The following is a 26,847-nucleotide window of genomic DNA, read 5'->3' on the forward strand; positions in this document are numbered from 1 at the left end:
GTTCATACAACCTCTTTCGCATCAAGAAACTTGTCCAAATAACCACAGCTACTAACTGGCTGGGTTGAGACTCAGTATCAACTGTTTTGTTTTTGTTTTTTTTAAGATGAAGTCTTGCTCTGTTGCCCAGGCTGGAGTGCAGTGGCACAATCTTGGCTCACAGCAACCTCCATCCACCTCCTGGGTTCAAGCAATTCTCATGCCTCAGCCTCCTGAGTAGCTGGAATTACAGGCACATACTACCACACTCAGCTAATTTTTTTATTTTAACACAGATGGGGTTTTGCCATGTTAGCCAGGCTAGTCTCATACACCTGACCTCAAGCAATTCACCTGTGTTGGCCTCCCAAAGTGCTGGAATTACAGGTGTGAGCCATTGCACCCCGCCTTCAGGATCAACCGTCTCTGACTCCAAAGCCCATGCACCTCCATAGATTAAACTGTAATACTAAAGTAGCTGCCCTAGACCTTTGAAATCCTGGAGAGTGAAACTTCTAAAATAGAAGCCAGATTCCCTTTATATTTGTGTGCATATAGCACTGTTTATTATTGAGAATAATCTTGTCAAGAAATTGCAGAAGTACATGGTGGCTCACACCTGTAATTCTAGCACTTTGGGAAGCTGAAATAGGAGAATCACTTGAGCGCAGGAGTTCAAGAGCAGCCTGGGGAACATAGTGAGATCCAGTGTCCATGAAAAAAAAAAATTAAAAATTAGGCATGATTTTGCATGCCTGTAGTCCCAGCTACTCAGGTGGCTGGGGCAGGAGAATTGCTTGAGTCTGGAAGATTAAGGCTTCAGTGAGCCACGATTAGTTATACCACACTCTAGCCAGGGTGGTAGAGTGAGACTCTGACTCAAAAATAATAATAATAATTATTATTATTATTTGGGAAAATAGCTGTGGAATGAGTTTAGAAAAATCAAAGCTCAATAACACATTATTTATTTTCATCATAAAAAAAATTTGAAAATTTGTAAAAGAAGAAAACTTTAGAAAAATTAAATTTAACAGAGTTTAAGTGAGCAAATCGTGATTTGCAAATCGGGTAACCTATGGATCCAGAGTAGGCTAGGAAAGACCCCAGCACAGCCACATGTTGGTAAAAGATTTATGAACTAGAAAAGCAAAATGACATGTAGAAAATGGAAGTGACGTTCAGAAACAGCCAGATTTATTACAGCTTAAGATTTGTCCTATTTGAACATTAAGTTTACTATGTAAAAAAAAACAAAAAACAAATCCTATTCACCAAAATTAAACATAAAAGAGGGAAGCTTTAGGCTATAACTAATTTAACAATTTCTCCCTTTTGTCATCTTCTCAAGTTTGAGACCAAAACTTTAGACATTAATATCACTTTGTCACCATCAAAAATGTACTTATTTGGACTCAAATCTGACTGTGAAATAGCAGAACTGTGGGTTTGTAAAGTGGAAATAAAAACTTCAGCTTATTATTTTGAAATGATTTGTATTTGTTTTTTAAAGTGTTAGAGTACAGGGGACTTCCTTGTGTTGAAATCTGCTATTTACAGAAGAAAAACAAAACCTGGCCAGTTTTAGAATCTACCTATTGCCTTAAATTTTTAGTTTAATTATGTCACATCTAGCATGAGTGACTCATTTTGGTTTGGTTTGGACCTAGTACATAAGCTCCGTCCAGAATTATGGCCTCCAATAGTTTTCTTTAAAAAATTCCCCCTATTTGGTTAAGTTCTTACATAGGTCACAGTGTGACCAAAACTCGGTTCTTTAGTGCCACTCTCAGTTTCCACTATTTTTGTTTTTTGTCCTTAGCATGTCATTCATAGGTTGTGGTGTCTTCATAGTCACATATATCTTTGAGTTTCTGTCATTCCAGTTAAAGAGAGACCATTTGACATTCTACAAATGACTATATTCAAAAGTTTATCTTTTGAGAGAATGCAGTAGGAAGATTACTAATTTGACTATCAGGAGGATAATACCAAGAGTTTGAAGCATGCTTTTCAGCCAGGGTCCCCATGAACAACCAACTAAAATTAAATAGATCAAATAATTAGCTAGATAAATGGTCTACTCATTTCATCTAATCAGCCTGTTCATGAATCATCTACAACTGCATCTCTATAATACCTGCTGTAGTTCTCCATAGGCAACTATTAGCGACTGCACAGATATATATTTATCCAGTAAGTAATCAAAAGAAATTATATTTGGCACAACTTTGTGAGAAAATTTAAAGTCTCTTGTGTAAGCATAGCCTTTATGGATAATTTGCTATAGAGTCCTATTGAGAGGGACAAATTTGTAACCATTGCCTCATTTACTCTAAACAATGATACCCATTCAGAAGAGTAATGGCCTCTGGGCAATGCTCTTTAACCTATTCTGAATAAGTTCTTTTTAACTTATGAAATAGGTTAAGAGCAGTGGACCAATATTCTGTTTTTGGTATTGTGAGAAAACAAATGTTTCATTAAAACTTCTCACCCACATTGGCCCTTCCTCTTTTACCTTTCAAGGAATAAGTTTCCTCATATATAATGTTGACTGCAAAATTCTCTACATGTAAGTATACCCCCATGAGTGCACACAAGAGACCACTTTTTAAAATTTCTGTTGTCTGTAGAACCATAAACAAACTGTGAACTAAGAGTGTCATGATAACGAGATGTCTTGATTTTTGATCTTGTGAAAAAAGCTATCTACATGGAGACGGCCATCTGCTTTTGAGGACAAACTTTCCTGGTTAGCTGTACCTTAACATCTCCTGTGGGTTTACAATTGCAAGAGTTTGGAGGGGCTCTTCTAAGTTGTGAGATTATCAATCCAATGTTCAAGGTCTTGAAGTCTTGCTTCAGTGTAGGTGGCAGGCAGATTCAATCTCTGGGTTCTTGATTATAAAGGGTTTTACTCTCCTCAGTCAGTAGACTAGTAAAGGCTTTCTTCACCTGGTGAAAATGTGGTCTGCCATAATGCATTAAAGCCTTGTTGAATTTAGTAATGTTAGACGTTAGTAGCAGAAGACGCATGAGGTTCTATGACGCACATAGGCCTTCTAATGACTATTTTATAAGGGCCAACATATTTTTTCCATTCTAAGTGAATCTGATTGTCATCAATCTGCAATTACAAAAGCAATCTAGTCAATTTAGTTAGCTTTGCTCGATACTATTGTATCTGTAATACTGTGGCAGGCCAGACCTCACTAACAATTGTTTCAGTACTGACTGAGTGGTTAAGTAAAGTATTAAAAGCCAGTGACCAGCCGGACGTGGTGGCTCACACCTGTAATCCCAGCACTTTGGGAGGCTGAGGCAGGCAGATCACGAGGTCAAGAAATCGAGACCATCCTGGCCAACATGGTGAAACCCCGTCTCTACTAAAAATACAAAAAAATTAGCTGGGTGTGGTGGCACGCACCTGTAGTCCCAGCTACTTGGGAGGCTGAGGCAGGAGAATGGCTTGAACCCTGGAGGCAGAGGCTGCAGTGAGCCAAGATCGTGCTGCTGCACTCCAGCCTGGTGATAGAGTGAGACTCTGTTTCCAAAAAAAAAAAAAAAAAAAAAGCCAGTGACCTTATACAAAGGCTGGGATGTAACAAAAGTCCATCAAGAGTTTCGCCTAGGCCTTTCCTGGGCCTTATAGGATTAAACAAGTTTTATTGGGAGTCTGAAGAAATTCCCCAGGCCTCCACAAACAAGTTTATTGGAGATCTGAAGGAACTCACCAAACCACTGTGATTTAGCAGGAGGCAACATAAGGGTACTCACCCCAGCACCTGTACCCATTTAGATTAAGTAAATTTACTGAGGCTGCAGGGGAAGGTCTTCAAGACTCAGACCTTACTTACAGATTAAATAAAGGAAGTTAATCACTTATCTCTTTAGTTGAATGCACACTTACATGTAGACATATAGCTTAGAAGGTACATAAGCTCTGGAAAACGTTGTAATTTTGAGTTGGTCTGGTGATAATTTCCAGGCCTTCTCCCCGTAACCGGTTGCAGAAGGAAAACTCTCTTCCTCCCCAGTTCATCTGCACCTCGTTATTGGGCCGTGAGAAATAGTAGCCCGACCCTCAATTTGATCTAGGAACAATACCTTATTTAACAGTTTTACAACATGTCTAGTGAAATAAGTATCTTGATCATTAGAGACCTTTCAGAAATGCCCCATGAAAAAAACATATTTTCTAATATTCTTTTAGCTACCATTATAACGTCAGTCTTCTTGCATGAGAAAGCTTTTTTACTATCAGAAAACATGCATTAAAAATGACAACTGTATAAAATTTCTGTATAAGTGCTTAAATAGCCTATTAGATAGCAGAAATGTACATGATGAAGTTTTGATTGTTTCTCAGAATTATATATTTGACAAAAAAAAATTGGTCTTAATCTGTTTTAGTAATTTGGAATAGTCACTGCGCGTGCGCACGCGCGCGCGCACACACACACACACAATTCATATTTAATTTAGGTTATTTTCTCTTCTGTGATGAGTAATGGAATGCAGAGCTTTTAATAATGGAAGTTTTAAGAAATCAAGAATAAACAAACGGCTTGTTGGCTGTCCAGGTTCTTTATGAGTCCACACTTAACATTAAATTTATGTCCTTTTTTTTTTTCTTTTTTTTTTCTTTTTTGAGACAGAATCTCCCTCTGTCACCCAGGCTGGAGTGCAATGGCACGGTCTCGGCTCACTGCAACCTCCAACCTCCTGGGTTCAAGTGATTCTCCTGCCTTAGCCTCCCAAGTAGCTGCAATTACAGGCACTCGCCACCACACCTGGGCAATTTTTGTCTTTTTAGTAGAGCCGGAGTTTCACCACGTTGGCCAGGCTGGTGTCAAACTCCTAACCTCAGGTGATTCACCCACCTCGGCCTCCCAATGTGCTGGGATTACAGGTGAGCCACTGCACCCTGCCAATTTATGTCATCTTAAATACCAGGTTTGTTTCTCCAATTTAGGGGCATAGCACTGATAACTGAGGGGTTATCATAGGTAATTTGACTTAGGCCACAGAGTTTATTCAAATGGCATATCTAAAAAATTTCAGTACTGGCTGATTCAGCATAATATGTGGTAGAGTATTTTCCTAATATTTAATTAATTTTTGTTTTGCCTGGGTTAGCAGTTCTCTTCATTAGAATCCAAACAATCCTTACCCAGTCAAAACAATATGATTCTAAAATGATCAGAAACCTGTACTCCACTTGTGTGGGCCCTTTCCATCTTTTAATGAACCTCCTTAGAGACGCAGTAATCTAGGATGGTGTATGCTTTCGAAGTTTTTAGAAACTATATCAGAATTAAACCATTAACTGTGGAAATGACTTAAACGGTTGTGAAAAAACAAAAAGATATCTGTGGCCCATAATAACTTGTCACAATAACCTAATTATGACTACTAGCATATACTCAGATATATTAGATTTTTAGAAATTTTATACAATTTTAAAATAAATATTAAAAACATTTATTAAAATATAAGTTGAAGCAGGTCAAACATTATTTTTAATTTGAAAACCCTTCCCATGTAATTTGACATATCAAATAATTCTGTTCATTACTCTTTTGGATGCTGCATTGGCCCTCTGCAGAATCCAAAAGTTAGGGGTCAAAAACAAACAATTTTTAAGCTGATATTTGATTTTAGGAAGCCTGTCAAATATATCAAAATTAAAATACTTTCTGATATTTGGGATGGACACAGTGGCTCATGTCTGTAATCCCAGTACTTTGGGAGACCGAGGTGGGCAGATCACTTGAGGTCAGGAGTTTGATACCAGCCTGGCCCACATGGTGAAACCCCATCTCTACTAAAATTACAAAAATTAGCCAGGCGTGGTGGCACACGCCTGTAATCCCAGCTACTCTGGAGGCTGTGACACAAGAATCACTTGAACCTAGGAGGTGGAGGTTGCAGTGAGCCGAGATCGTGTACTACTGCACTCTAGCCTGCGTGATAAAGCAAGACTCCATCTCAAAAAAAAAAAAAAGACCAGAAACCAGAAACCAGAGTCCCTGCAATGGTGATGCATCAGTCTGGGGTGCAGTAGTTAGCAAGGCCTTGGCTGTGTAAACAAAAAGGTATCTGAGACAGGTCTCAATCAATCGAGAAAGTTTATTTTGCCAAGGTTAAGGACAAGTTCGTGACACAGTCCCAGGAGTTCCTGACGACATGTGTCCAAGGTGGTAGGGGTACAGCTTGCTTTTACACACTTTAGGAAGACATGAGACATCAATCAATATGTGTAAGATGTATATTGGTTTGGTCTGGTAAGGCAGGATAGCTTGAGGTGTGGGCTTCCAGGTCATAAGTAGACAAGACACAAAGGTTGGATTCTTTTGTGTCCTTGATCAACCTTCCACTGAATATACAATTTAGTGTGGCTCAGTGAATCTGCAATTTTTTCTTTTTTTTTTGAGATGGAGTCTCACTTTTCCACCCAGGCTGGAGTGCAGTGGCGTGGTCTCAGCTTACTACAACCTCTGCCTCCTGAGTTCAAGTGATTCTACTACTTCAGCTCTCCCTGCCTCCCCACCCACTCCAGTAGCTGGGAGTACAGGCATATGCCACCATGCCCAGCTAATTTTTGTAATTTTAGTAGAGACAGGGCTTCCCCATGTTGGCCAAGCTGGTCTCAAACTCCTGACCTCAGGTGACCTGCCCACCTCAGCCTCCCAAAGTGCTTGGATGACAGGAGTGAGCCACTGAGCCTGGCCTGAATCTGCATTTTTAAATTAACAATAGGGCAGAGGGAGTAATCAGATATGCATTTATCTCAGGTGAGTCTCAGAGGGATGACTGAGTTCTGTTACCTGTTCAGAAGGAATTTTCTTGTGGAAAATTGTGAAAAAGGTATGTAGCTTTTTTATCTTTGCAACTATGTTATTTAGAAATAATATGGGACGCACGTTTGCCTGACATAGTTCCCAGCTTAACTTTTCCATTGGCTTAGTGATTTTGCCGTTATGAGATTTATTTTCTTTTTAAAGTGGGGACCCCTTTTATTTTTATTTTTTGCCTGACATAGTTCCCAGCTTGACTTTTCCATTGGCTTAGTGATTTTGCCATTATAAGATTTATTTTCCTTTTAAAGCGGGGACACCTTTTATTTTTATTTTTTTGAGATGGAGTCTCCCTCCCTCCCTCCCAAACTCCCTTGCCCAGTTTGAAAAACACTGAGGTGATCTCAACTCACTGCAACCTCTGCCTCCCAGGCTCAAGGAGATTTCCTACCTCAGCCTCCTGAGTAGCTGGGACTGCATAGTAGAGACAGGGCTTCCCCATGTTGGTCAGTCTGGTTATCTAGTTTGTCTGTTTTTTATTGTATTTATTCATTTATTTTTTGAGACAGAGTCTCGCTCTGTCACCCAGGCTGGACTGCAATGGTGAGATCTCGGCTCACTGCAACCTCCGCGTCCCGGGTTCAAGCAATTCTCTGCCTCAGCCTCCCGAGTAGCTGGGATTACAGGCACCTGCCAACACACATGGCTAATTTTTGTATTTTTAGTAGAGACAGGGTTTCACCATCTTGGCCAGGCTGGTCTTGAACTCCTGACCTTGTGTTCCACCCTCCTCAGCCTTCCAAAGTGTTGGGATTACAGGCGTGAGCCAGCCTGCCCAGCCACTTATTTTATCTTATTTTTTGAGACAGAGTCTCCCTCTGTCACCCAGGGTGGAACGCAGTGGCATGATCTTGGCTCACTGCAATCTCCATCTCTCAGGTTTAAGCGATTCTCCTGCCTCAGCCTCCGAAGTAGCTGGGATTACAGGCACCCGCCACCATGGCCAGTTAATTTTTGTATTTTTAGTAGAAACAGGGTTTTGCCATGTTGGTCAGGCTTGTCTCAAACTCCTGACCTCAGGTGATCCACTTGCCTCGGCCTCCCAAAGTGCTGGGATTACAGGCATGAGCCACCACACCCCACCTAGTGTATCTGTTTAGACTGAATAAAACAAGATATCTATTCATAAGTAACAAATATAGGTTAATAGAAAACTCAAACACAAATATAACTAATGCTATTATCTTTCAGAATAGCCCATTCTAATTATTTCATTGCTCATTTGCTAAAATTCAAATAAACTTTTTTCATAATTTTACAGTGTATCTTAATGTCAGAGGCATTTAAACCAGAGTGACTCTATTTTGCATAGTGGCTGGGTAAATCGAGGTTGAGACCTACAGGGCTGCATTCCCTGGAAGTTAGGCATTCTTGGTCACAGGCTGAGATAGGAGGTCAGCACAAGATACACTGCACTTAGCAATTTGTCACAATCTTCTCTGTTAGCAAGGTGCAGGCAGAAAAGAAGAGTCACATATTTAGGTCATGTGTCACAGGCGGTCATAGCAGAGATAAGTCATTTGTGGGAACGGTCAAGAAAGGAGCTCCCCAGCCGCTAGGTGTTGAGCCCAGCTATACATCACAATACCCAAAATACGTGAGGCCCAGGAAAAAAAGACAGTCACATCACCTAGGTGCTGGGTCCAGTAATATGTCACAATCACCTTTTTCAGCAGGTTCCAGTCAAAAAACGAGTCACAACACCTAAGTGATGTGTCATATACCCTTCTGACAGATAGGTCATAATACCCTTCTGAACAGAGCCTATGCAGGAAACTCATATTACTTATGTGCTGGGTCCAGTGTTAGGATCACAATCCCCCACTTTTACAGGATTCAGGAAGAAAAAAAGAGTAACATCACTTAAGTGATAAACAAAACGTATGTCACAATTGCCCTATTAGCAGGGCCTATGCAGGAGAATCACATTACCTAGGTGTTGGTGAAAATAGATTTAGAAACTTAGAAACCTTTAGACTTTTAGACTTAGAAACTTAGAGACTTAGAAACTTAGAAGCTTAGAAAAGCCACACCAGGTGGCTATCTAAAAGCACCCACCCAATGACCAGGTGGCCATCTAAAGCACCCGCCTGATGTCCGTGTGGCTATCTAAAACACCCACCCGAATTCCTGGAACTCAAACAGAAGAACAAGTCTGGGAAATACCCCGCGCGGGTTCAAACCAGGTTCAAACCAACCAATCAGAGTAAGACACCTTGCTCAGGCCATAACCTGCTCCAATCATCTTGCGCCTCAAGCTTTGTGAATTTTTGTGGTTTTTTGCCTTTTATAAACTGTCTGTACTAGGCATTCAGGGTCCTGTGGCCAACTTCGGACATAGGACCCTAGCGCGCTAGCAATAAATCTCTCCGCTGTGACTTCCGTGTCGAGTGGTCTCTCGCGGCGACCCCTGCCCAGGAAGGAATCTAAAAACTAGGTTCCTACATTGGACCAGCCATATTTCAATAGACACAATGTATGCAGGGCCCAAGGAGGAGAGGAGAGTCACACCACCAAGGTGCTGGGTCCAGTGGTATGTCACAATCACCCTTCTTGGCAGGTTCCAGTGAAAAGACAAGAGTCATAACATCTAAGTGATGAACAAAAAGATATGTCATAATACCCTTCTGAACAGAACCCAGGAGTTAGAGTCATATTACCTGGGTCTTAGACCCCGTCATATATCACAATATACAATGTATGCAAAGCCCAGGAAAAAAAAAAAAGTCACATCTCAGCAGAGCCCAAGCAGTAGAAGAGAGTCATATCACCTAGGTTCATAGGTCCTGAAATGTCACAGTACCCTCTGAGAAAAGAGCCCTGGCAAAAAAAGTCACATCATCTAGGTGAGAGGCCCAGAGATATGTCACAGTGTCCCCTGTGAGTAGTGTTGGGAACAGGTCCCTAAATCTGGTCATAAAAAGGCCCCAAAACTGACCATACACAAAAGCTCTGCAGCACTGTGACATGTTAGTGATGGCTATGACGCCAATGCTGGAAGGTTGTTTGTTTACCAGAATGAGGGCAACGAACACCTGGCCCACCCAGGGCGGAAAACCGCTTAAGGCATTCCTAAACTACAAACAATAGCATGAGGGATCTGTGCCTTAAGGACATGTTCCTGCTGCAGATAACTAGCCAGACCCATCCCTTTATTTCGGCCCATCCCTTTGCTTCCCGTAAGGAATACTTTTAGTTAATCTATAATCTATAGAAACAATGCTTATCACTGGCTTGCTGTCAATAAATAAATCTCTGGGTAAATCTCTGTTTGAGGCTCTCAGCTCTGAAGGCTGGGAGACCCCTGATTTCCCACTCCACACGCTATATTTCTGTGTGGTATCTTTAATTCCTCTAGCGCCGCTGGGTCAGGGTCTCCACGACCGAGCTGGTCTCGGGAGAGTAGGGCTCCGAAGAAAGAGAAAGATCACATAATCTAAGAGCTGGGCCCATCTACATATCACAACCAACCAGTGGGCAGGGCCAAAGCATGAGAAGAGTCACATCACATAGGTGCCAGGCCAAGTGATATGTCACAATCCCCACTGTGGACAGGTACCAGGGAGAAGAGGAATGGGACCAAGAGATATGTCACTAACCCCTGTAGACAGGGACTAGGCAGAACAATCACATAGCCTGTGGGCTGATCCCAGGGATAAGTCACTCTCTTTTATGGGAGCATGGCCATGGCAGGAAAGAAGAGTCACATTATCTAGGTGCTGCGCCCTGTGATAGGTCGCAATCTCTCCTATAGGCAAAATCCAAGTAAGAGAGTCACATCACATAGATGATGGATTCACAAATATGGCACTATTCTTGTTGGGCAAAAGGTGTTGACTCTTGAGCAGGGTTCAGGCAGAAGAATCACATCACCTTGGTTCTGAGTCCAACAATATGTCACAATGTCTGATGAAAAAATGCCAAGGCAAAAATGTAACATCACCTTAGTGTTCGGCCCAGCAGTATGTCACAGTGTACATTGTAAGCAGAACACATGTAGAAGAATTATATCAGCTAGGCACTGGGCTCAGTGATAACTAACAATCCTTTCTATGAGCAGGGACCTGGGAGAAAGAGTCACATTACCTGGAGGATGGATACACAGATAGATCATAAGGCTTCCTATAGGCAGGACCCAGCAAGGACAGTTACATAACCTGGATGTTGCGAATGGCAATATGTCACAATGGCCCATAAAGGCAGGTTACAGGTAAGAGAGTTACGTAACCAGGGCTTGGGGCCCAGTGATATGTCACAATGCCCCATGTGGGCAGTGCCGAGGCAAAAGTACAGAGTCACACCACCTAGTGTTGGGTCCAGCAATGTATCACAACCTGATTTGTGGACTAGGTACCAGGCAGAAAAGTCAAATCTCTTAGGTGCTGGGCAGAGGTGTATGTTACAGTCACAGTTGCAGGAAAATGTGGGGATAAAATTAGCAATCCTGCCGGGTGCGGTGGCTCATGTTTGTAATCCCAGCACTTTGGGAGACTGAGGCAGGTGGATCACATGAGGTCAGGAGTTTGAGACCAGCCTGGCCAATATGGTGAAACCCCATCTCTACTAAAAATACAAAAAATTAGCCGGGTACTGTGGTGGGCACCTGTAATTCCAGCTACTCAGGAGGCTGAGGTAGGAGAATCGCTTGAACCCAGGAGGCGGAGGTTGTAGTGAGCTGAAATTGCGCCATTGCACTCCAGCCTGAGCAACAAGATTGAAATTCCGTCTCAAAAAAAAAAAAAAAAAGAAAATTAACAATTCCACACATGTCCCATTTCTAGGTATTAGAGTCAACACCTTTTGTATGTTGAGTCTGAATATACAAGTGACAATCTCAATGGTGGACTGGATACCTGCATGAGAGCCTCAATCTTTGCAGGGGACTGTGTCCCCTTAGTGGACTCACAGCCTCACAGATATGCTGAATCTTGGTCTGACAGTCACCAGCCCACATGTGGACCGAATCCATGTGTGAGAGTCTATTTTCCAACTTTTGGCTTTCTCTGGGTGTGAGATTCAGAACTTCAACAGTGAGCTGTGTTCATATGAAAAGATGACAATCTTTCCTATTGGCTGACTGTGTGTATGAGTATCACAATGTCACCTGTGTGCTGGGCCCTGTTACAAAACTGTTACCATCTGAGGGTATTACACAATATGCATGATAGTCACAATTTGCTCTGAGAATTCTGTTCTAGTATGAACTGATAATCGTACCTATGGACCTAAGCCCATGTGTTAGAGTCAACATCTCCAATTGGCGAGGTCCAGAGAGGACAGTCCTCACCTGCCTATGAGCTTTGTTTTGAAATGAGTCACCACCTTGACTGTGGTTGCATGATCACATATGATAGTCACAATTTTTACTGTGGACTATATCCACGTGTGAAATTCAGGATCTTTCCAGCGGGCTCTGTCCATCTGTGAGGGTGACAATGCCAACATTTGGTAGGTTGTTCGTATGAGAAACACAGTCTCACCTGTGTGCTTGACCCTGTGACGACACTCTCTGTACCATCCAAAGACTTTATACAAACTCTGAAAGAATGGTTATCCTTTATGATGTTCTCACCTAGAGAAGACCCAATAATTTACCTGTTTCTCTAGGTTTAGCTACAAGTGCCAGTATCTCCCCTACTGGCTGATTTGTGGTACAAGTGTCATCATCACAACTGTGAGCTGGGCTAAAGTATATGTCACAATTCAACCTGTGAGTAGAAAGCAAATGAGAGAATAACATCACCTGGGTGCTGGGTCAGGAATATATCACAATTTTTCCAGGGAAGAAACCAGGCATATCGCTTGGTTGCCTGGCCAGGGTTCTATTACCCTAAAACTCCCTCCTGAAAGCAAGGCACAGACATCAAAGTCACATCACTTGGGTAGTAGTGGGTCCAGCTATGTCTCTCTGCAGGCAAGGCTGGGCACAAAATATATACCATCTGGTTGCTGAACCCAGAGACATGTCACGATGCTCTGTATGGGCATGGTGCAGACGGAAGAGAGTCACGCCTCCAAAGTAATGGATGCACAGATATGTAACAAAGGCCTCCTGTGGGCAGGGCCCAGGCAAGAGCCTTTCACCCATTTGGTTTGACCTGGCAATATGTCATAATACCCAAAATACAATAGGCCCAGGTAAAAAAAAGAAAGTAATATCACCTAGTTGCTGGGTCCAGTGATATGCCACAATCCCCTCTTTTTACAGGGTTCAGGTAGAAAAGGAGAGTCATAGTGTTACAGCTCTTTTAGAATTTGTCTAGCAGGCTTTCCGGTATTTGCCGGAAAGCCCCTTTCAAAAAAAAAAAAAAAAAAAAAGAAAAGGAGAGTCATATCACTCAGGTGACAAAGAGATATGTCAGAATTCCCCTATTAGAAGGCCGCGTGGAGAGGAGAGTCAAATCACCTAGGTGTCGGACCTAGCCATACTTCAATATACAGAATGTACACAGGGTCCAAGCAGTAGAGGAGAGTCACATAACCTTGTTGCTAGGTCAAAAAATATGGCACAGGCAGGGCGTGGTGGCTGATGCCTGTAATGCCAGCATTTTGGGAGGCCAAGGTAGGCAGATAACTTGAGATTAGGAGTTCAAGAACAGTCTAGCCGACATGGTGAAACCTCGTCTTTACTAAAAATGAAAAAAAAAAAAAAAACATTTAGCCAGGCACGGTGGTACATGCTTGTAATCTCAGCTATTCACGAGGCTGAGGCAGGAGAATCACTTGAACCTGGGAGGCAGAGTTTGCAGTGAGCCGAGATCACGCCACTTTACTCCGGCCTGGGCAACAGAGTGAGACTCCATCTAAAAAAAAAAAAAAAAGACCTGTGGACAGGTCTCAGAGACAAAAAGAGTCATGTCATCTAGTTTATGGTCCCAGGGACATGTCACAATGTCCCCTGTGGAAAGAGATTAGGCAGAAAAATTATGTCACCTGCATGCTGGGCCTAGGGATAAGTCACTCTCCCTTCTGTGGCCAGGGCCCAGGCAGGAGAGAAGAGTAACATCACCAGATGCTTGGCCCAGACATGTTTCAATGTCTCCTAGAGAAAAGCTCATGTCAGCCAGGTGCAGTGGCTCATGCCTGTAATCCCAGGGCTTTGGGAGGCCAAGGCAAATGGATCACCTGAGGTCAGGAGTTCGAGACCAGCCTGGCCAACATGGTGAAACCCTGTCTTTACTAAAAATTCAAAAATTAGCTGAGCATGATGGTGGGCACCTGTAGTCCCAGATATTTGGGTGGCTAAGGCAGGAGAATCACTTGAACCCGGGAAGCAGGGGTTGCAGTAAGCCGAGATCATGCCACTACACTGCAGCCTGAGTGATAGAGTGAGACTCCATCTAAAAAAAAAAAAAAATTCACTTCAGCTGTGTGCTGGGAAACAGGTCACAATCTTCCCTGAGAACAGGCACCAGGCAGGAGAGTCATGTTACTGGGTGCTTGACCCAGAAATTTTACAATCCCCTCCTGAAAGCAGGGCACAGGCAGAAGAGTAAGATCACCTGGTTGCCGGGCCCAGCAACATGTCATAATATTTCCTGTGGGCAAAATGCTGGCAGAAGTAGAGGGTTTCAAATCCTGGATGATGGATACAGAAACACATCACAAGGACCCCTGTGGGAAGGGCTCAGGAAGGAGCCATCTAACCTTTAGGTATCTGTTCTGGTGATATGTCACTATATCTAAAATATGAAGGTTTCAGGCAAATAAAGAGTCATATCACCTATGTGCTGGGTCCAGTGATCTGTGGCAATCTTTTCTTTTGGCAGGGCTCAAGCAGAAGAGTTATATCACCTAGATAACGAGTAAAAAGATGTGTTATTTTTGTGGGAGAGCCCATGCAGGACAGTCACATTGCCTCAATGTTGGATTCAGAGATATGTTGTAATACAAAATGTATATGAGTACCAGGCAGGAGAGGAGAGTAACATCACCTTGGTGCTGGATACAGAGATACATTACAATTTCTTTTTTTTTTTTTGGGACGGAGTTTCGCTCTTGTTGCCCAGGCTGGAGTGCAATGGAGCAATCTTGGCTCACTGCAACCTCCGCCTCCCAGATTCAAGCGATTCTCCTGCCTCAGCCTCCCGAGTAGCTGGGATTACAGGCATGAACCACCACGCCTGGCTAATTTTGTACTTTTTAGTAGAGACGGGGTTTTGCCATGTTGAGGCTGGTCTCGAACTCCTGACCTCAGGTGATCCCCCGCCGTGGCCTCCCAAAGCGCTGGGATTACAGGCATGAGCCACCAAGCCCGGCCTACAATTTCTTCTTAAGCACACCCCAAGCAGTAGAGAGAGCCGCATCACCTAAGTTCTTGGTCCAGTAATATTTCACAATACCGCCTGAGGGGAGGGCCTCGGTAAAAATGTCATATTAGCTAGGTGAGAGGCCTAGATATGTCACAATGCCCCCTGTGGGTAGGGATTACAAACAAGAAAGTCACATCACGTAGGTGTGGGGCTCAGCTTTATGATTCAGTCACCCCAGTGGGAAGGGACCAGGCATGAGAGAACAGCCACATCACATACGAGCTACGTCAAGCGATATATCACAATTCTCACTGAGGACAAACTCTGGAAGAGGAGATTCACATCATCTAGCTGATGGGCCCAAACATATATCACAGTGACTCCTGTGTGCAGGGAACAGGCAGAATAATTACATCACTGGTGTGCTTGGCTCAGGCAGAAGAGGAATGTCACATCACGTAGGTAAAATAGGGCATTTACCTGAGCTTTGTCCATTGCAATGGGTCAAGAAATATGTCACAATGCTCCCTGTGGTCAGGGTTCAGGCAGAGGACTCACAGCATCTTGGTGCTGGTTCAGTAGTGTATCTCAATGCCTTCTAAGGACATAGCCAAAGAAGAGAAGTCACATCACCTTAGTGTTAGGCACAGCAGTATGTCACAATCTCCTTTGTGCGCAGAACCTAGAAAAAAGAAGAGTCACATCAGCTAGGAGCTGGGACCAGCAATATGTCACAATTACCCCTGTGAGTAGAGAACAGGCAGCAAAAGAAAGTTACATTCCCTAGGCCAGGGGACCATGGCTCACATCTATAATCTGAGCACTTTGGGAGGCCAAGGTGGGCAGATCACCTGAGTTCGAGACCAGCCTGGCCAACACGGTGAAACCCCATCTCTATTAAAAGGCAAAAATTAGCTGGGCGTGATCATATGTCATAGTCTTACCTGTGGATAGAGAGTGAGCAGGAGTATTACATCATCTGCATCATCTGGGTGCTGGGCCAGGGCTATGTCACAATCTTCCCTGAGAACAGGGACCAGGCAGAAGAGTGCTTGGGTCAGAGATATGACCTGGGTGCTTGGTCAGAGATATGTTACAATTTCCTCCTGAAAGCAGGGGACAGGCAGTAGAGTCCCATCACCTGGGTGCTGGGCCTAGTGATATGTCACAATGCTCCCTGTGAGCAAAGTTCAGGCAGGAGAAACACATCACCTGATTTCTGGGCCAAAAGATACACCACGATCTCCCCTATGAGTAAAGCCTTGGTATAAAAGGAGAGTCAGCCGGGCGCAGTGGCTCACGCCCGTAATCCCAGCACTTTGGGAGGCCGAGACGGGCGGATCACAAGGTCAGGAGATCAAGACCATCCTGGCTAACACAGTGAAAACCCAGCTCTACTAAAAAAATACAAAAAACTAGCCGGGCGAGGTGGCGGGCGCCTGTAGTCCCAGCTACTCGGGAGGCTGAGGCAGGAGAATGGCGTGAACCTGGGAGGCGGAGCTTGCAGTGAGCCGAGATCGTGCCACCGCACTCCAACCTGGTGACACAGTGAGACTCTGTCTCAAAAAAAAAAAAAAAAAAAAGCCACATCAAATTGTTGATGCTCCCAAAAATATGTCACAATGCTCTGTTGTCAGTGTCCACACAGAACCACTCGTCACCTTGTTGGTGGGCCGAGCAATATGTCACAGTGCCTTTAAGGTCTGGGCCAAGGCAAAACAGTAATGTCACATCAGTATTGAGGCCCACAATATGTCCCAATCTCCCTTGAAAGCAGAACTTATGATGAATAGAAGAGTCACACTTGCTTGGTACTGGGCCAAGTGATATGTCACAATTCTGCCTGTGAGCAGAACGAGGCAAAAGAAGAGAGTCACATCACCTGGGTAATGGGTGAAAAAAATATCCACAATGTTCCGTGTTGGCAGAACCTACGCAGTAGAGTTACATTACCAGGGTGTTGGACCCAGCAGTATGTCACAATGTGGTGAGGGCACAGGCATGAGAGTCATATAACCTGGATGTAGGCCCAGAGATATGTCACCATGCCCCCTTAGAGGAGACTCACATCAACCAAGTGCAAGGTCCAGTGAGATGTCACAGTGTCCTCTGGGAGCAGCACCAATACAGAAGAAGAGAGTCACATCCCCTCAGTTCTGGATTCAGCAATATATCACTATCCCCCCTGTGGGCTGGTCCTAGGCAAGACAGTCAGATCACTCAGGTGCCCGGCATAGAAAAATGTCACAATTGGGCTGGGCACAGTGGCTCATGCCTGTAATCCCAGCACTTCGGGAGGCAGAGGTGGGTGGATCACGTGAGGTCAGGGGTTCAAGACCAGCCTGACCAACATGGAAAAATCCTGTCTCTACTAAAAATACAAAATTAGTCTTGCGTGGTGGTACATGCCTGTAATCCCTGCTGCTCGGGAGGCTAAGGCAGAAGAATCGCTTGAACCCGGAAGGCGGAGGTTGCAGTGAGCTGAGATTGTGCCACTGCACTCCAGACTGGGTGATAAGAGTGAAACTCCGTCTCAAAAAAAAAGTGAAAAATGTCACAATTAAATCTGCAGGAAGGTCCAGGGATGACATTAACAATCCCGCACATGTCCCGGTGTTAACCTCCTATATGTTGTGTCTAAGAACAGGGGTTACAATCTCAATGGTGGACTGAATTTGTGCAAGAGAGCAACTGCTCCGGCACGCCACGTTTAACAGTAAAGTCACAGCCCCAGAGGTGTGCTGAATCTCGCTCTGAATGTCACCAACCCACCTGTGGACTGAATCCACATGAGAGTAAAGTTTCCAGTCTTTGAATGCCTATAGTTGCGAGATTCAGAACCCCAAAAGTGGGCTGTGTTCATGTGGGGAAATGATGATGTATATACTGTTGGGTGCGTGTGCATACAACTGTCGCAGTCTCCCCTGTGTGCTGGGCCTTGTTAATACACTTTCTATACTACCCAAGGGCTTTATGTAGTATGAATGCGGGTCACAATTCACTGACCCCTTCATGTTTATATGCACCCATGACCATACCTGTGGCCCTAGGCCCAGGTGTGAGAGTCAACATTTCTCCAATTGGCTGGGTCCAAATAGTAGAGTCCTCATCTGCCTGTGATTTGAGTTTAGAAATGTGTCACCATCCCAACTGTGGCTGGATGTTCACATATGACAGCCACAATTCCAACTGTGGACTATTTGCATGTGAGATTCAAGACCTCAGCAGCGGGCTCCTTCCATGTGTGAGGGTGATAACACTAATGGTTGGTGAGGTGTGCACGTGAGAAACAATCTCGCCTGTGTGCTGTGCCCTGTGATGACACACTCTAACACTTGAGGGCATTATGCCACATGTGAGGGTGTGGCAATCTTTCATAACCTTCATACAGAGAAGACCCAGGATGTCACTCATTTTTCTGAGCTATGAAAGACAGTATTTCTTCTTTTTTTTTTGAGATAGAGTTTCGCTCTTGTTGCCCAGGCTGGAGTGCAATGGTGTGATCTCTACTCACCTCAACCTCCGCCTCCCGAGTTCAAGCGATTCTCCTGCCTCAGCCTCCCGAGTAGCTGGAATTACAGGCATGCGCCACCACGCCTGGCTAATTTTTTTTGTATTTTTAGTAGAGACGGTGTTTCTCCATGTTGGTCAGGCTGGCCTCAAACTCCTGACCCCAGGTGATCCGCCTGCCTCAGCCTCCGAAAGTGATGGGATTATAGTCCCCACTGTGCCTGGCCAGTATTTCTTCTAACAGCTGACTTGAGGCATGAGAGTCATCATCACACTTGCAAGCTGACATGAGAGTCATCATCACACTTGTAAGCTGACCACAGCATGTCTCAATTGTACTTATAGGAAGGGAGCTAGCAGGGGAGTCACATCACCTGGATTTCAGCCAAGGATCTCACACTCTTCTCTGAGGAAGGAAGCCAAGCAGGAGTGTCACCTCACCTGGGTGCTCAGCCAGGGATATGTTACAATTCTGTCCTGAAAGCACAGCACAAGGAACAGTCACATCACCTGGGTGCTGAGCTCAGCACTATGTCACAATGCTCCCTGTGGGCAAGACAGAAGCAGAAGAGCCACATCACCTGGTGTCTCATTTCAAGGATATGTCACAATCATTCCTGTGCAGGGCAGGGTGCAGCCAAAAAATAAATGTCACATCTTCTAGGTCATGGATGCAGATACATGTCACAAGGTACCTATGGGCAGAGTCAAGGTAGGAGCAAGCAATCCCATCGGCGGTGGGCCTAGTGATATTTTACAATACCCAAAACATGAGAGGCCCAGGCCAAACAAGACAGTCACATCACCTAGGTGCTGGGTTCAGTGATTTGCCCAATCTTCCACTTTTTGGCAGGGCCAGGCAGAAGAGAATTATATCACCTAGATGATGAGTGAAAATATATGTTGTAATACCTCTGTGGGCAGGGCCCACACAGGAGATTCACATCGCCAAGGTGTCAGGACCAGCCACATGTCACAATATGTGCAAGAGGAACCAGGCAGGAGAGAAGAGTCACATTACCTAGGTTCTGGTCGCAGCAATATACTGCAACTTCTTGGGAAAAGCCCAGGAAGTAGAGGAAAGTCACATCACCTGGGCACTAGGCCCAGTGATGTCTCAATGCCCTCTGTGAAAAACACTAAGGCAAGAGAACAGACTCACATCACCTAAGTGCTGGGTCCAGCAATATGGCACAATCCCATCTGTACGCTGGACCCAGGCAGAAGAGTCAAATCACTGAGGTGCTGGGCAGAGGTGTATGTCACAATCACACCTGCATGAAGGTCAAAGCGTGAGATTAATAGTTCCACACATTTTCTAGTTCTAGGTATGAGATCTAACACTTCCTGTATGTTGAGTCTAAGTAAATGAGTCGCAATCTCAATGATGGTCTGGATCTATGTATGAGAACCTCAATCCCTCCTGCAAACTGTGTCCCCTTAGTGGAGTCACAGACTCAGGTGTGCCGAATCTTGGTCTGAAAGACGCCAACCCCTGCATGAACCGAATTCACATATGAGATTCCATTTTCCAACATTTGACTGCCTCTGGGTGTGACATTCAGAACCTCGATTGTGAGCTGTGTTTATGTGGAAGGATGAAATATTTACTGTCGGCAGGTCATACATATGAGTGTCACAACCTCACCTGTGTGCTGAGTTCTGTTAGGACATCCGCTGTACCTTTTGACAACTTTACACAGTGTGTGAGAGAGTGGTGATTCTCTGTGACTTTCATACAAAGAGGAGATCCAAGATATTACTCACTTTCCTAACTCTGGCTATGAGAGACAGTGTATCTGCTATTGGTTGTTTCAAGGTATGAAAGTGATCATAGAGACTGGGCGTGGTGACTCATGTCTGTAATCCCTGCATTTTGGGAGGCCAAGGCAGGTGGATCACCTGAAGTCGGGAGTTCGAGACCAGCCTGCCCAACATGAAGAAACCCCCTCTCTTCTAAAAATACAAAATTAGCCGGGCATGGTGGCACATGCCTGTAATCCCAGCTACTCAGGAGGCTGAGACAGGAGAATCGCTTGAACCCGGGAGGCGGAGGTTGTGGTGCGCCAAGATCGTGCCATTGCACTCCAGCCTGGGCAACAAGAGCAAAACTCCATCTCAAAAAAAGAAAGTGATCATTCCACCTGTAAGCTGGGCCAAGATAGGCATCACAATCCCACCAGTGAATAGGGATGGACCAGTAGACTCACGTCACCTGGGTTTTGGGGCAGTGATATGTCACAATCTTCTCTGAGGGCAGGGACTAGGCAGCAGTGTCACATCACCTTGGTGCTCAATTAGGAATATGCTACAATCCCCTCCTGAAAGCAGAATACAGTCAGAAGAGTCACATCACCTGAGTGCTGAGACCAGGGATATGTTACAATGTTCTCTGTGGGTGAGGACCAGGCAAAAAAAACAAATCCCCTGATTGCTGAGACTAGTGATTCGTCACAATCCTCCTAGTGGTCAGGGTGCAGATAGAAGAGGGGAGTTAAATCTCCTAGATAATCCCATCTAATGAGTGTAAACTCAATGATATGTCACTATACCCAAAATATGCCAGGGACATGGAAAATAAAATAGTCACATCATCTAGGTGATGAAAAAGAGATATGTCGGCCAGGCACAGTGGCTCATACCTGTAATCCCAGCACTTTCGGAGGCCAAGGCAGGTGAATCACCTAAGGCTGGGAGTTTGAGACCAGCCTGACGAACATGGAGAAATCCCGTCTCTACTAAATAAAAATATAAAATTAGCCGGTCATGGTGGCACATGGCTGTAATCCTAGCTACTCGGGAGGCTGAGGCAGGAGAATCGCTTGAACCCAGGAGGTTGCAGTGAGCCGAGATCATGCCATTGCACTCCAGCCTGGGCAACAAGAGCGAACTCTGTCTCAAAAAAAAAAAAAAAAGAAAGAAAGAAAAACAAAAAGAAATATGTCATATTACTTCTATGGGCAGTTCTCATGACATAAAGTTGTGTCACCTGGGTGCTGAATCCAGGTATATGTCACAATACACAATGTATGCAGGGCTTAGGAGGAAGAGCAGAATCACAACAGCGAGGTGGGGGGCCCAGCAATACATCACAATCCCTGCTTGGGCAAAGCCCAGTCCATAAAGGAGGGTCACATCACCTACGTACTGGGTTCAGCAATATGTCACCCTACCCCTTGCGGGGAGGGTCCATGCAAGAGTCACATCACATAAATGATGGGCCCAAGAATATGTCAAAATTTTCTCTGTGGGTAGGGCTCAGGAAAAAAAAAAAGAAGAAGAATCACATGACCTGGGGGCTGGGCCCGGCTATATGTAACAATACTTTTTTGGCAGGGCCCACGCAGGAGAGGAGTGTCACATCACCTAGGTGATTAATAGAAACATAGCTTGTAATACGCCTATGGGCAAGGCCCATGAAGGAGAGTTGCATTATCTAGGTATTGGACCCAGTGATATGTCTCAATACACACTGTATGGAAGTCTCAGGCTGGAGAGGAGAGTCACCTCATTTAGGTTCTTGACAGAGTGATATGTCACAATCCCTTTTTGGGTAGAGACCAAACAGTAGAGAAGAGTCGCATCACCTAGATGCTGGGCTCAGCAATGTCACAATATCCTGAGAACAGGGTCTAAACAAAAGAGTCACATCACGTCATTGAAGCCTCGGAGATATGACACAATGCCCCTGTGGGTAGGGCTCAGGAAGAAGTGTGGAGTCATATAACCTTGGGGCTGGGCCCAGCTACATGTCAAAATCACTCCAGGGGGCAGGGCCCAGGCCTAAGAAGAGAGTCACATCATGTAGGTCCTGGGCCAAGCAACATGTGACACTCCCCACTGTGGACAGGTTCCACGAAGAAGAGAGTCACATAATCTCAGTTGATAGGCCCAGACATATGTCACAATGACTTCTGTGAGCAGGCAGAAGAATCCCCATCACCTGTGTGCTAAACTCAGCAATAAGTCATTCACTCTTTGGTGGGCAAGGAACAGGCAGGAGAGGAGAGTCACATCACTTCTGTGCTGGGCCCAGATTTATGTCACAATCTCTTTTTGCGCAACATCCAGGTAAGAGAGGAGAGTCACATAAAATAAAGGGCCCAGAGATATGTCACAATGCACCTTGTAGGCAGGGTCCAGGCAGGAGACTCACACCACATTGGTTCTGGGCCCAGCAATACACCACCATGCCTTCTAAGGGCAGTATCAAGGCAGAAGAGTATGTCACCGTAGTATCAGGCCCAGTGACATGTCACAATATCCTCTGTGGGCAGAACCTAGAAAGAAAGAGGGGGAGAGTCATGTGAGCTAGGTGCTGAGCCAGTAATACATCACAATCCCTTCTATTAGCAGGGGCCAGGCAGGAGAAGAGAGCTGCATTACCTGAGTGATGGTGCAGGAATATGCCACAATATCTTCTGTAGGCAGGACCTCAGCAGTAGACTTACATCACCTGGGTGTTGGACCCCGCAAAAGTCACAGTGGCCCACACAGGCAGGGCACAGGCAGGAGGGTCACATAACCTATGTGTGGGGCCCAGCGATATGACACAATGTCCCCTGTGGAAGAGCCAAGGCAGGAGACAAGATTCACACCACCTGGGTACAAGATGCAGTGATGCCACAATGTCCCCTGTGGGCAGTGCCAAGGCAGTAGAATAGTCACATCACCTCGGTACTGGGTCCAGTTATATGTCACAGTCCCTTCCATGGGCTGGGCCAAGGCAGGAGCACCAAATCACTCTGGTGCTGGGCTAAGTCATATAACATAATCACACCAGCAGGAATGTTCAGACATGAGATTACGCATCCGGACTGGAAAGAATCAACACATCAAAAACATGACCAGACCGTGCATGCTGGCTCACACCTGTAATCTCAGCACTTTGGGAGGCCATGGAGGATACCTGGAACCCAGGAGTTCACGACTATCCAGGGACAACATGGTGAGACAACACCTCTATTAGAAAATAATAATTAAAGTTAAAAAAGAAATACATATCCAGAGCATGGACAACATAGCAAGATCACATCTCTACTAAAAAGATGATAGAGGCTGGGTGCCAGTGACTCATGCCTGTAATCCCAGTACTTTGGGAGGCCGAGGCAGGCAGATCACGAGGTCAAGAGATCGAGTCCATCCTGGCCAACATTGTGAAACCCCGTCTCTACTAAAAACACAAAAATTAGCTGGGTGTGGTGGTGCGCTCCTGTAGTCCCAGCTACTCGGGAGGCTGAGGCAGGAGAATCGCTTGAACCTAGGAGGCAGAGGTTGCAGTAAGCTGAGATCAGGCTACTGCACTCCAGCCTGGGTGACAGTGTGAGACTCTGTCTCAAAAAAAAAAAAAAAAAAAAGATGATAGATAGATAGATAGATAAGAGCCAGCCAGATAGACAGACAGAGCCGGACACACAGAGATAGATGATAGATAGATAGATAGCCAGTCAGGCAGGATGGCTCATGCCTGTAATCCCAGCACTTTGGGAGGTCAAGGCTGGTGGATTGTTTGAGCACAGGAGTTCGAGACCAGCCTGAGAAACATGGCAGAACCTCATCTCTATAAAAATAAAAAGCAAAAAACGCAAAACAAAGAGCCACCGTGGTGGTGCGTGACTGTAGTACCAGCTACCCAGGGAGCTGAGATGGGAGGATCCCCTGAGCCCAGGGAGATCCAGGCTGCAGTGAGCTGTGATCACACACCTGCACTTCAGCCTGGGTGACTGAGAGGACCTCATTTAAAAATATATATATATGAACACATACACACACGCACGCACACACACACACTAAAGTAGAAAGAAATTTAAAACAGCAACTTCAGTGTGCAGGAAGGCACACAAGAGAGAGAAAACAAAACAAAACAAAACAATAGTAACTCAATGTACTGTGGAAACAAACTCAAAGTGGGCCTAGGAAAAAAAAAAAAAAAACCAGAAAGATCCCCAGAGCCTCAGCTACTCTGGAGGCAGAAATGGGAGGATGGGGCCAGGCATGGTGGCTGGCAGCTGTAATCCCAGCAGCTGGCAGATGCTGCTGGGAGCTGTAATCCCAGAGCTGCAATGGGAGGCCGAGGTGGGCGGATCACCTGAGGTTGGGAGTTTGAGACCAGCCTGACCAACATGGAGAAACCTGTCTCTACTACAAATACAAAATTAGCTGGGTGTAGTGGTGCTCGCTTGTAATCCCAGGTATTCGGGAGGCTGAGGCAGGAGAATCACTTGAACAAGGGAGGCGGAGGTTGCAGTGAGCCAAGATTGCACCATTGCGCTCCAGCCTGGGCAACAAGAGCGAAAAAACCATCCAAAAGGGAGGGGAGGGGGGGAGGGGGAGGGGGAGAGGGAGAGGGGGACGATGACGGGTGGGGTGGGGTGAGCCCGGGCAGGTGGAGGGCCGCGTGAGCCGTAATCGCACCCTCTGCTGGACCTAAGCGGTACTGCCGCGGGCGAGAGCTATCTAGTTCATCTTAAACATTTCAAGTTGGCGGCCAAGTCCTAACTTTCGGGCTGACATCTGGTTGACCCGGCGGCTGGACACAGAAGCCAGCCAGTGGCGAGGGCAGAGGCCCACCGGGTCCACACTACACACCAAATGTGGCTGAATGTGGCGCGCGGGGCCTGAAGCCGTCCGTCTGGAGTCTAACTCCGCCAACCTTCCTTACCAGTGCTCTCCCACACTGTCTGCTGGTCCACTCGGGAGGCAGAAAGACTGGGGCGACCGGCCCCTCCTCCTCGCCGCGGAGTAGGAGAGGCCCAGGACCTGGACCACCACCCACTGACCACGCAGCTACCCGTGAGACTGGGGTTGTCGGGCCACACCCTCTGACGCCAGCGCCTGAGCCCACCACTCTCCCACAGCCCCGTTCCAGTCAGGGTGATGAGCCACCCGCAGGGTGGGAAGAGGAGGAAACTAGAGGGGGTGGAGACCAAGCAGGGGCGCCCCCTGAACCTGCGGCACCCTCAGAACAGCATGTGGCCCCTTTGGCGCTCAGAAAGCCCACCGGCGGAGCTTTGCCGGCCCTCGGAAGATGGCACAGGACCGTCCCTGACTCTCCATGGGGACTTGGGAAAAAAATCGGCGGGAGCCTCAGACGGCCAGGACCCACGCGGGCCTGCGACCAGGCCTGGGGAGTGTCTTCGGCCCCCTGCATCATGCCTGGTGGGTCCCGAGGGTCGGGCCTCTGCAGCTGCGGTGAGCTGGGGACCAGACCGGGCAGCCCCACACTCGGCTCCTGCCGGGAGCGCGGTAACAGCCTCCCCTCCACAGCCCTGCACGCCTGAGCTATGACTCACAAGGGACGCGCCAGAGCTCTGGCACCATCGGGACTGTTCAGCTGAAGGCTGCAGGACTCCGAGCTCTGCCCACCTCACAGCGGGGACTGTCCTTCCCTCGGCAGCTGCCGCTGGAGCTCCAGAGGACAAGAGAACTCTAGAAAGGCGGCCGCCCCTGTGGGCCACAGGCAGTGCCCTCAGCCCAAGCGGCCTCTGGAAAAGACCTGTACTGCTAGTCGGCCGCTAGGAGGCGCCAAACGACCACCCACGCAATAATCAGCCAGGGAAGAATGAAAAAATACATCTATATGCATATACTGATCGAAGAACAATCATACCCAGTCAGGGCGACGATTTTCTAGGCAACAAGGGAGAAAGCAACTTTGAGGTGGGGACAGTAGAGAAGACACAGTTGACCCAGTCTGTGCACAGGCGTCCTTTTCTCTGTGAGACCTTGGATTAGGGTACATAACTGTATTTCTTTGTAACACAATTACTTATCATAAATGTTATGTTTGTTTGTTTATTTATTTACTTTTTGAGATGGATTCTTTTTCTTTTCTTTTTTGAGATGGAGTCTTGCTCTGTCGCCCAGGCTAGAGTGCAGTGGGGCAATCTTGGCTCACTGCAACCTCCGCCTTCCAGGTTCAAGCGATTCTGGTGCCTCAACCTCCTGAGTAGCTGGGATTACAGGCACGCACCACCTCGCCCGGCTAATTTTTTACTGTTGATAGAAATGGGGTTTCACCATGTTCGCCAGGCTGGTCTCAAATTCCTGACCTCAGGTGATCCACCCGCCTCAGTCTCCCAAAGTGTTGGGATTACAGGTGTGAGCCACCAAGCCTGGTCGATTTTTTAATTTCTTATGTGTATGGTCCTGTGATAGACCAGGGGACTTGTAACCTCAGAGTCCATGAGGCCAGAAGCTGACATCCTAAATGTCTATTTAGAATGAATTTAAACAAACCAAAC

At 45.9% G+C, this 26,847-nt stretch overlaps 1 long non-coding RNA gene and 1 other non-coding gene across 5 annotated transcripts; one reads left to right on the forward strand and one right to left on the reverse strand.

Annotated features, from left to right (window-relative positions):
* Window positions 1–13,074: 13,074 nt before the first annotated feature.
* LOC140711979 (U7 small nuclear RNA) lies at window positions 13,075–13,136 on the forward strand. The gene has a single exon (XR_012093313.1). It is a non-coding gene; the product is annotated as a U7 small nuclear RNA (small nuclear RNA).
* A 3,571-nt stretch (window positions 13,137–16,707) lies between these two features.
* On the reverse strand, window positions 16,708–23,955 carry LOC119622665 (uncharacterized). Of its 4 annotated transcripts, none has more exons than XR_012093218.1 (5): window positions 22,991–23,955; window positions 22,112–22,884; window positions 21,247–21,339; window positions 19,046–20,925; window positions 16,708–18,978 (listed from the first exon to the last, which is right to left on the reverse strand). It is a non-coding gene; the product is annotated as an uncharacterized lncRNA (long non-coding RNA). The 4 variants fall into 4 exon arrangements; XR_005239262.2 differs by having other exon boundaries at window positions 21,247–21,342; XR_012093219.1 differs by having other exon boundaries at window positions 19,046–19,299; window positions 20,820–20,925; window positions 21,247–22,884.
* Window positions 23,956–26,847: the final 2,892 nt, after the last annotated feature.

Source organism: Chlorocebus sabaeus, chromosome 6 (assembly GCF_047675955.1).
Source record: "Chlorocebus sabaeus isolate Y175 chromosome 6, mChlSab1.0.hap1, whole genome shotgun sequence".
Classification (NCBI taxonomy): domain Eukaryota; kingdom Metazoa; phylum Chordata; class Mammalia; order Primates; family Cercopithecidae; genus Chlorocebus; species Chlorocebus sabaeus.